General features: G+C 51.1%; 1 protein-coding gene across 3 annotated transcripts in view; it reads right to left on the bottom strand.

Moving 5' to 3' along the window:
* Positions 1–9,898, bottom strand: part of PSD4 (pleckstrin and Sec7 domain containing 4) — a 35,156-nt gene extending 25,258 nt beyond the window's left edge. The window contains exons 1-2 of one of the 3 annotated variants that reach the window (XM_042932976.1): positions 9,739–9,898; positions 8,613–8,755 (exon numbers count right to left, since the gene is read on the bottom strand). The gene's annotated coding sequence lies outside the window, so the exon portion shown is untranslated. Of the gene's footprint in view, positions 1–8,612; positions 9,631–9,738 lie in introns of those variants that run through there. The other 2 variants (XM_042932978.1, XM_042932977.1) reach the window with 2 other exon arrangements.
* Between the last annotated feature and the right edge of the window lie 1,406 nt (positions 9,899–11,304).

Genomic DNA, 11,304 nt, shown 5'->3' on the forward strand with positions numbered 1-11,304 from the left:
TCAGGGAGATGAAGCTTTGGGGAGAAAATCCAGAGTTTGCTTTTTAAAATATCAGGTGTAAGACACCTGTGAAACTCAAGCAAGCAACTGAAACCATGCCTGGAGGGGACGGGAAGGGAGGACTGGGCTGCAGAAGTGAGCCACGTGTGAGCAGCAGGAAGGGGCCCCTCTGGGGGCTGACGGAGCTTTAACAGGGACAAGTAGGCAAAGGACAGTGAGAGGGGGCACCAAGGAGGGGACAGAAACATGAGAGTGTGTCATCACAGAAGATAAGGAAGGAGATAACTTTAGAAGGAGGAAGTGGTCAGCTATGTCAAATGCCACTAGAAGGTCTAGGACGGTAAGGCAGGAGCAAAATGACCATGAAACGTGGCCACACGGAGGTTATAGACAAGCAGGGGTTGGGGGAGCAGGGGGGTCGATGGGGGCCGAAGCCAGGTGGCCGTAAAGTGAGGACTGATTAGGAGGTGAGGACCTGAGGTGGACCTCCTGCACCCCGACTCTGGGCCTGCCCCCTGCAGTCCAGCCCCTCCGCCACCCCAGTGATCCTGGCACACACATGGTTCCCCGTGGCTGCAATGCCGCTGGTCAGGTGGGGCACCAGTGATCTGCCTCCTCTATGTGTTTATGAGTCCACACGTTACCTGTGATGTGACCTTGTCAAGGGCAAGGACCACCCACTCACCTCCAGAGCACCCGAGGGCTACCTATCATCTCCTCCTTAATCACTTCAGGACAACGCTGCCACAGGGGATGGAATCTGCCCCTCCCTTTCCTCCCAGGGGGCTGGTGTGTGCAAGGGGCGTGCCTCTGGGGGTGTGGGATGTTCCTGCTCACAGCTATCTCCAAGAACAGACTCCCTGACTGTAGCAGCCACCAGCTCTGCTCATCTCCTTCCCAAGGCTGCCAGGCGCAAAATTCTGGATGGGGGATCCCTGGGTACAGCCCAGGAGGGCACTGGCTCTGTGGCTGTGTGGCTCGGATGAGGACAGGCGGAGGGAAACGGGTTCCTGGCCCAAGTCCATGCCAGCGGGAGCTTCGATCTGCAACCCCTCCCCGTGCCTGGGGATCCCTACCCAGCCCACCGCCCCCATCCCCAGGGCCCAGAGGACGCCGGCCTCCTGACCTGACCACAGCCCTTGGGCACGCAGCCTTGCCAGGCAGCCCCTTCCTGCCTCCTTTGAGGTGAGTGACTTCCTGTTTGCCGGCAGAGGAAGCTGCTCGGCACAGGTAGGGAGGTGGCAGCTTACAAGCTGAGCACAGATGAGGGAATGGGGCCCACCTTCCAGGACAGGGGTTCTGGGGATTCCGGCACACAGCCTGCCCTCCTGAGAGGCTGTGAGAGGAGGGGGGCAGCAGGGAAAGGAATGGGCACCTGACTTATGACCGCCCCTCACCAAGGGCCCCCCTGTGCTGACATTCACCAGGCCCTTTACAAGCGGCACCTCCAATCCGTACGAGGCTGGGGTGGGGATGGGGTGTTATTATCCCCATGCTGCAGAACACATGAGGATGCTGTGGGTCTGAGCGGTTACTCTGGCTGGATCTGAACCCGGGACTGCCAAACCCAAGCCAATCCGCTTTCTGCTACACCCCGTTACCATCTGCATACTGCAGGTGTCAAGGCGCTGGGCTTCTCTCCAAGCGAGCAGAGCTACTGAACTCTCCCAATTCAAAGCTTTTAGAAACTCATGAGCTGCTACACCTCACTCCCATCCTTCCGGGGGGACTGGGGGCGGTGCACCAGCTACTGGGCAGGGTGAGAGCAGAAACCAGGAGCACCTCAGTGGGCTCCTGCGTGCCTGCCTGCGTTACATACTTCTGTCCTTTAGGGAGGCCTGGGAGTAAGCCACACGCTCCTTCTTCCCGTAAAGGCCCTATTCCCTCGGCTCTCCAGCCTCCACAAGCCTGGGGCCTCAGTGAGTGTAGACAGGACACCTGCCTCTCTCGACATTCCTCTGGTAGGTTAGATGGTTATAGCTGCACTGGCCCACATGACTATGGGTCCCCTGGGGATCTGAGCGGAGAGCTGAGGGGCAGAGTGGGGTGAGGGCTTCCCTCCCTAATGCCTGTAGTTCTTGAATGCGAGGGAGACATCTCTTAGAGGCAGGGCAATGAGGAAAGGGAGTCTGGTCCAGCGGTGAACGCTACCACCAACCTCCCAACACAGATGTGGGCACCAGTGTTGCCCCTGGTTTCCTGACAAAGGGCAGGAAGTGATGATGACAAGCTTCTACCTCTTGGACTCGGTTGCCCAATCCTGTGGTAAGCACAGAAGCCTTGGGAGGCTGACCCTACATGCACGGACAGCCGCCCAGGCCACCGCTCCCTGGCTCTCTTCTTCCTTGGGACCAAAGTCTGGCCCCGGACTCTGTCTTCCAAGGCTCCTCTCCTCGGCTCCCTTCCAGCTCTGTGCTCGTAGACTGGCACCTTCCTTGCAGCCACTTGTCACGGGTCTGCCCTCCTTAGGTAAGCAGTGAGTGGGATTTTAGCTAGTCACCTCCGTCTCCAAGCCCCCTTGGCACCCAGCAGATACTCACAAACATCTGTTCCGGTACAGGGATAGGCAGTTCTTTCTAACGGCAAAAATGCTCCCAAACTCAACACCCACGATTGGGAATTGGATAATTGATTATGGTAGAGCCCAGAGCCATATGGTGAACCTCGGCCACCCTTAACCATCTTATGTTTAGAGAGTATTTAATGCAGGGGAAAGATGCCCATGGCATATTATTAAGAAAACCAGTTATATATTCCTGATGATCTCGAGTTTTGAGACCGTGTGTATTTAGGCCACAGAATACCAAAACATGGGTTGGCAGCGGCTTTCTGTGCGTGGCAACAGTACACAGGATTTTAAGCTCTTCACGCTCTTTCTGGCACGCATCTAATTTTTAAAAAATATGTGTTGTGTTTACCATCAGCAAAAATAACAAAGGTACTAGACAATTAAATACACTGAATTAAATAATGATTGAATATTTCTGCACACTTTAAAGACTGGGAGGTTCTTTGCCAACCTCATCCCTCCTTTCCAGGGGAGGCAGGAACTAGGGTACAATGGGGAGGCCCACGATGGTGTCTACGGTATTTGACCCCGCACTGTCACCACACCCTGAGTGGCTGCCAAGTGGGACCTCTCTGCTGTCGCTGTGGGGACCTGCTTGGAATTCCAGAGTTGCTATGAGGATTGTTTAAAGGTGAAGACATCTGAGGTCTGACAGGTGCAAAAAGAAGTCTTCTCAGAGCTCCCCTTACCTGACTGGAAGCAACAACTTCTGGAAAATAAGGGTGCCATAAATTCCTTCTTTTGGGAAAATAAAAACTTTCCCAAATCCCTTCTCTAGGAAAGATTACGGCCCCCGAAGGAGACTGAAAGACCACCCATACCCTAGAGACGGACATTATCACAAACTTTCTCATCCTTCATTTGTTCTAAAAACCCATTTGTCTTTCTAAAGAAACCTATCTGTTCTTCCCATAGAAGCCTTTTTCTCCTTGCCTCCCTCTCCCTAAGTTAGGTGTGTAAGCTTTTAACCACTTAACAAGCCCCCTACTTCTTTGGTTGGCTTTCCTGGGCATGGCAATCAGCCTCTGTATACTGTTTTGTTTTAGAAAGTATTTCTAGAGAGAGAGGATCCCAAGCAGGCTCCACGCTGTCAGCACAGAGCCCAACATGGGGCTCAGTCCATGAACCGTGAGATCATGACCTGAGCCAAAATCAAGAGTCTGAGGCTTAACTGACTGAGCCACCCAGGCGCCCCAACCTCTTTCTACTGTTAATCTGTCTTTTGTCAGTTTAATTTGCCTGTCTCAGCGGCCTGAATCTAAGCCGCTAGAGGAAAAGTTTTTTTTCCCTCTCCTACAGGGCAAAGATTACCTACCTCCTCCATGACTCTGTGAATCTAAGGCTGGGCTCGCTTAAGTAGGTGTGTGGCACACATAATGAACATTTTTAATAAATTTTATTTGAATACGCATTTAAAAAATATAACTGATGCAACAGACATATGATTGCATAAGATATTATTTCTTAGGACCCCATGGAAGCAAATAATGCCTATTTTATTTTCAAATTGTGTGTAGTCAAGGAAAAATATTAAAACAGTGAAGGTGGAAAACTCTTCTGTCAAAAATCATGACAAGATACACAAAAGAGTAGACGCTGTGTACCGCTGACTCTAACTTCTCAAGCATTTCTGTTGGAGAAAGAACTGGGAGTCTTCCTTATAACGCTAATTAGCCTTGATCAGTCATTAACTGCTGAATAGAAATTTAGGCTTACAATTAGCAGGAGCGCAAGGCTCTGGTGTTACACAAAACAGAGAACGGGCATGCTCTGACATCGTGAAGGAGGGTGAGAAAACTTAGAGCAAGGCATTCCCCGGGGCCACTGAAAGGTCCCGGATTTCCCCGGGGGTGCCCAGATTTAGCCCTGCCCATAGCAGCAAAGCCCTGGGCTTCTTGGTGCTCTTTCGGTGCTAGCAGGGACCTTTCCATGCTCTATGCACACTTGCCTGCAGGGACAGAGGGGCAGCCTGGCATGGCAGCTTCACGTGGGAACAGCACCAGGGCCTCAGGGCTCATCCCTGGGAAGAGAGAGCCCACAGACCCGCGCCGCCTGAGGCCGTCTCCCTCCTGTCTGCCTCTGTGTGTCTATGCCTCCTCCAAGGCTGCACCGGGAGACATCGGGGAGGCAGGGCCTCCTACCTCACCCAGGTTCCCATGCTGAGAGAAGGCCTTCCTAAAGTCGTGGAGTCAGCAAAGGGAGAGTTCGAGAGTGCACCCAGCCTCTTAGTCTGGCTCAGCCTGTCCATCCACTTCTCCCAGAGTGCCTGCCCCAGGCTCTGCTCTGCCCGGGCCTCTCTTGCCCAGGGTGACCTCACTCACTGAAGCCCAGAGTCCTAACTGCCAGCAGGAATCCTCTACTGGATGAGCAGGGCTTCGATTTAGTGGCAGGCCCAACAGTGCGTCCATGTGCCCGTGAATATGCCTTCCCATCTCTGTGCCCACGCCTGCCCCTCCTGGGTCCTGTCTGTGGCATCACATCCACCTGGTTTCTCAGGTTAACAGCCCTGACACCAGCCCAGACCCTTCCTGACCCCGGTACCCAGTTCTGCTGCTTCTCCCTCTCCAGCAGGTGCCACTTCTCCCCACTCGGCCACCAGGAGAACCGCAGGGACCCCCTGCCCCTCAGGTTCTTGTGTACAAAAGGCCCCCGTCCTCCAGATCACTCCTGCCTTTGAAAATACTTCCTGCTGACCTACGCCCATGGTGCCATCGGGGAAGGTCCAACACCGGCATTTGAGACCCCCAGCCTCTCCCTGGGCCACACATCCACAGCCTGAAGCGCCACCTGAATGTTCTGCCTGAATGTTCCTGGTACTTCTGTGCACCGCAGTGCCCTCACGCTGTGTTCTTGGTCATCTCTGTTCCCTTCCCCACTCTCCTTTCCATCTCTCAAATCTTCCTCCTCCCCTGAGGCTATCCCCATAATAGCATTTCTCCAATCTCTGTGGACCAAGCCACTAAGAATTAACTGTTAGGCGGTGCCTGGGTGGCCCAGTCAGTTGAGTGTCCGACTCCATTTTGGCTGGGGTCATGAACCCAGGGTTGTGAGATCAAGACCCGAGTCGGGCTCCACGCTCAGCTTGGGATTTTCTCTGTCCCTCTGACCTTCTCCCCTGCTTATGCTCTCTCTCTCTCTCTCTCTCTCTCTCTCTCAAATCAACAAAAATAAATAAATAAAATATGAAAGAATCATCTATTAGGAAAATTCAATAATCCCAGCCAGGGAACACAGCCCAGTAATCAGGGCAATGAACCGAGGTTCACACAGCAGTCAGATCAATCTTTTTTTTTTTTTTTTTTTTTTAATTTTTTTTTAATGTTTATTTACTTTTGAGACAGAGAGAGACAGAGCATGAACGGGGGAGGGTCAGAGAGAGAGGGAGACACAGAATCTGAAACAGGCTCCAGGCTCTGAGCTGTCAGCACAGAGCCCGACACGGGGCTCGAACTCACGGACCGCGAGATCATGACCTGAGCCGAAGTTGGAGGCTTAACTGACTGAGCCACCCAGGCGCCCCCAGATCAATCTTTTTAAAAAACAGCGTCAGGTTTCAAAAGTAAGAAGATCATGATTTGTAGCACAATACAATTTATGTGGTTTAAAATACATGCATATATAAATCAACGTCATATATTTCTCTAGAATACATCCAGATCCCGGGATAAACGTACCATACATCTATCAGAATGGCCGCTGTTTACAAGCAGGGTAGGTAGGGGAAGACAGTGAGGGGCAGTCGGTGGGACTAGACAGGAGCCATGAAGAAGAAATCGTAAGACCCCTTCTAATGCAATCAAAACAACAACAGAAGGATGAAAATCCAATTTAAACCATAGGCCAAGGACGTGAACAGTTCACAGAGACAAACAGCGAAAAACAGATGAGACTCCTAACACCACTCGCTATGCATACTTATTAAAACTACAACGTGATGCCAGTTTTGTTGTTTTTTTTTTACTCTGTCACATTGGCAAGAACAGCGAGATGATAACACACCAAGCTGGCAGATCGGCGGGAAAAACAAGCTGTCTCGGAAGCCCCCAGTCATACTGTGTGTGTCTCTGCAAAGCAGGCTGGCACCATCAACAGAAATCTAAACTACGCATGGCTTTCAAACCAGTCATTCTGTGCTCATGACTTTCTCCTATCGTCACAGAAGTGAGCCGGTATGTAGGAACACGTACGCTTCACACATTATTGTCTGGCATGGCAAGCAAAGAAACAAAAATGAGAACAACCTAGAAGCCATAGAGGACTGGCTAGATGAATATGGCACATCCATTCAGTGAGACGTTACACATTTATTTAAAAAGCGTGAAGTACATCCCTGCGTCCTGAATCAGAACAAGTATCTTAAAAGAGAGAAAGCGCAGAACCGAGTATTAGTACTATTTGCATAAAAAAAGAGAAGTTACACATACTTGTATGCTCCTTTACAAACAGAATGTATCTCTCTGGAAGTAGTCTCAAGAAACTGCCTCTGAAGAGGAAAATAGAGGATCAGAGCACAGGAGGGGGAGGGAGATTCTTCACTGTGCACCTTAAGCGCTGTTTGAATTAACATTTATAAAAAGTTCTAACACATGCAAGTCGTGCCTTTAAAAATACTTTCTAAAAGAATTGTAACCCTTGTAAATATTATCTTAAAAATAACAAAAGATGGGGCACCTGGGTGGCTCAGTCGGTTAAGCGCCCGACTTCCACTCAGGTCATGATCTCGAAGTTCCTGAGTTGGGGCACCGCGTGGGGCTCTGTGCTGACAGCTCAGAGCCTGGAGCCTGCTTCAGATTCTGTGTCTCCTCTCTCTGCCCCTCCCATGCTCATGCTCATGCTCATGCTCATGCTCTGTCTCTCAATAATAAACATTAAAAAATATTATAAATAAATAAATGTCACTGATTATATACTGTTTTCCTTTTAAACCTATTGAGATCACCTAATTAAAGAATGAAAGATTACTGGAATCTTCCTAGAAGGCAAGTTTTTTCTCCCTATATCCAGTTTCCAGAGTCTTTACTGATCTGAAAAACTTGGGATCTGCCTCCCACTTTAGCTCTCTTAGTGTGGGCCCGTGATGATTTTTTTTTAGACAGATATTGGGCGTAAGAACAGCCAGCAATGCCTCTCCCGCCAAAAGACACACTCTCCATGTCTGGGGATCACCTGTTCTGCTCAGTGTAAACCACGAGGCTTGACCCTGGGTTTGCTGGGGAGCCTATGAATCTTCCTGCCACAGCAGCCAGGAGGCATCATCTCCTTCCTGGATGCCTCTGCTCATCAGGCCAAGCCCCCATTTCAGAGAGCCTCTGGAATGCCTGCTGGCCTTCCAGAGCCACACTGGCCTCCTACCCGCTCCTCCAGCATGGTCAGTATGCCCAGCATGTTCAAGCCTTACTTATGCCTCAGGGCCTTTGCACTCGCTCTTCCCTCTGCCTGCAATGTTCTTCCCTCAGATAGCCCCATAACTATGTCTTATCTACATGCAGGTCTCCACTCCAATTTCATCTTCTCTGTACAGCTTGTCCTGACCACTCTGTTGAACACAACAGCCCCATCATCTTCTTCAACCCCTTAAGTTGCTCTGCTTCTCTTCGTAGCGTTTCTCTGACAAGACACTCAGATCACTGTTATTGTGGTTTACTGTCCATTTCTCCCCACCAGAAAATAAGCTCTGTGATAAGAAAGACTGTATTGTTCACTGATGTAGCCTTAACACCTGGAATAGTGCCTGGAACATATTGTAAGGAATTGTTGAATGAACAGATGAGCGAGCCAGCCAACAGAGCACGTGTTCTAGGGAAGCTTAGATATAAGCCATCCCCTCCCCAGCAAGTATACTCTGAGGGCTCCAGAGAGGAGCTACTCACTACCCATCCGCCGCTCACTGACCCCCTCATAGGCAGCTCACAAGTCCCTGCTCATGGAAACGGAGGACATCCTATCCTGAGCCCCCAGAGTTTGAGGGCCTGAAAATGGTACCACCCTCCCAAGACATTCAGAAAGCTAGTTCCTTGTCTAGCTAGCGGCCAATTGCTCTTACCTGTCTCACCACCATGCTCATCAACCAGCCGGGTTCTTTCGTTTTACAGTATTTATCAGTCTCTGAAATAACGTGATTCACCTGCTCCTCTCTCCTACAACTCCTATTTCCATTGCCTGATTGGTAGTGGGCACTCTAAATATCTGTGGAATGAATGAATGAATCTGTTGAATGAATGAATGACTCTTCTTCATAGGCCCCACATAGAGAATATACAAGGTCTGAAAGAAAAGAATGAATCACTCAGCCCTATCCGCCCGTCTAACCTTGACCTTGGTGTATTTCTTATGCAGAGGGACTCATAGACATTCAATTAGTTGCTAATTACATTCAATCAGCTCTGGGCTGGGGAAAGGGCTGGGCTAATGCGGTTCAAGGGCAGGTGGAGCCCCAAGTTGCCCAGGTCCTCACTTTGATGCCGGCCTCCTGACCTAGACATGCAGGCCACAGACACAGGGGTCTGGGTGAGCGCATTGACCAGAGCAGCAAAATCCATCTTGCAGCATGGAAAAAACCAGCAAAGAACTCCCAATCCTGGCTCCCTCGTCCTGCCAAAAGGACAAGCCAGACTAAATTCTAGACCAGAAAGGAACCGAGTGGGGATATGAGTTTGTCAGCTGAGCAGACACTGTTTACCTTTCCAGAAATCTCTGATGTTTTCTGGCCAGACACCCAGAAGGGCAAGGAGAGGGGCCGGCATCCAAGGGGGCAGGGAGGAGGTCTGAGGTCACTGGAGGCACAGGGCAATAGAAATTAGCAGTAAAGCCCTCGTGTCACCCAGTTTTAATACTGGAGCCGAGATCCATGCAGCCCCTCTGGAGGAGCCTGTGGAGCCACCGCAGGGCAGGCCCGGGCAGACTGTCCCAGTGGGGCACAGTCGCCACTGTGTGCCATCCCTATCACCAGATCAGGTTGGATTCTGAGAGCCCGCCCCCCCACTCCGCGCTCACTGTCCACCCTCCTGCGGCCTGTTCCCGCTCTTCCGGTCCGCAGACCCCCGGTGACCTCAGCGCAAGTCCCCACAGCCCCGCGCAGGTGCTCCCCGGCTCGGCGCCCCGTGTCCCGCACACTGTCGCTGTCGAGGGCGGCGGGGCCGCCCCCGCCCGGCCTCCCCACGTGCCCTTACCCACTTCCCGCCGGGCTCCTGCTCCGGCCTCTCCCGCCGGCCCGGCTGCCCCATGGCCCGGCGCCCAGGCGCGGGCCGGGACCGCGAGGGCTGCGGGCGGTGACTGCGCGGGGCCGGGCGCGTCCAGCTCGGGCGCTCGCGGGAGGGACTGGGTTTCCGGGAGGGAGGGCGGCGGCGCGGGCAGGGAGGGGCGGGCTGGGGGCGAAGCCGTCCGACTGGTCTGACGGCGGCGGCGCGGGCTACGCCGCCCGCCTGCGCTCTCCGGCGCTGAGCTGCCCGCGGCGGAGCCCTCCGCTCGGTCTCTGGGCCCAGAAACCGGAAACTGAGGCCAGACCCAGATGTGCGCACGCCTCGAGCTGGGCGCTACTCTGAATTCCTGCAAACTCACTGCTTGTGTGTATTTCACAGGGGCAGGAAAAAACGGTCTGAGTGGAGTCCAGAATTTCAGCTGTGACTGTCCACTTACAGAGAACTTCTGCTCGCTGGTTTGGGAATTGGTGGCATGATGGCAAATAGTTGTGTTTTGAAACGAGCATATTTTAGCAAACACATCCTCAGACATAAGTTGACATTGGCAAGAAGCTTCTATTTTCCAGGATCCCAGTTCATGGCACGATCTAGTTTCTATTTCTGTAGCTATTAAGGCACCATATGTGAAAGTCTGAGTTAAGTGATTCTATTCTTCCAACATAGCCTGTGATATCTTAACTCTCGTAGAGACTGGCGACCTGGAGAAACTGCCTCTTTATCTGATGCTGCCTAAAATGGAGTTGACCAGGCTCTCCACGAGGAACAACAGCTAATGTATACTGTGTTAACTAGAGAGCAGTAGCTCTCTACCTGTCTTAACATATGTAATCCTTGCAACTCCCCTATGAGGTAGGAAACTTTTCACTTAATGAGGAAACTGAGGTTAAGTAACCTGCCCAAGTCAGAAGGACCCAGGGTCCATGCTCTACATTACCATGCAATGCTGATGCTTTGGTGCTTTTTACAGGGGGCCTGATGCCAGGTCAGCAATCCTACAACTTATTAATTCTTTTGTTCACTCTACAAACTTTCACCGCATACCTGCTGCGTGTATGTCAGGCATTGACAAGGCACTCTGGGCTAGAAGGATGAAGACTGACCATATAGACTGGGTATAAAACAATCACTAAATTTCATTAGGTCGACCCATATAGATGGTATCTTCTCGATCGCAATGGAATTAATTTACAAATCGACAGCAGTATTTTATCTAGAAAATGCCACGTCAAGCAAGACACCTCCAAACAACTCATGGGTCAAAGAAGACATCACAGGGAAAATTAGGAAACACTTCAAACCAAAATGGCATAAAGACAGACAAACAGATTAATGTAGCAGAATTAGACTGTCTAAATATAGATCCACACATATATGATCAATTGGCACCTCCTGACAAAGGCATCCAGGTAATTCAATGGAGAAAGAAAAGTCTTTCCACAAATTGTTCTGGAACATCTAGAAATCCCTATGATAAAAAATGAACCTTGGGACTTGTATCTAGAGTAAACAATAACAAAAAGACAACCCAACTAAAAA

This window comes from Panthera leo, chromosome A3 (genome assembly GCF_018350215.1).
Source record: "Panthera leo isolate Ple1 chromosome A3, P.leo_Ple1_pat1.1, whole genome shotgun sequence".
Taxonomy (NCBI): domain Eukaryota; kingdom Metazoa; phylum Chordata; class Mammalia; order Carnivora; family Felidae; genus Panthera; species Panthera leo.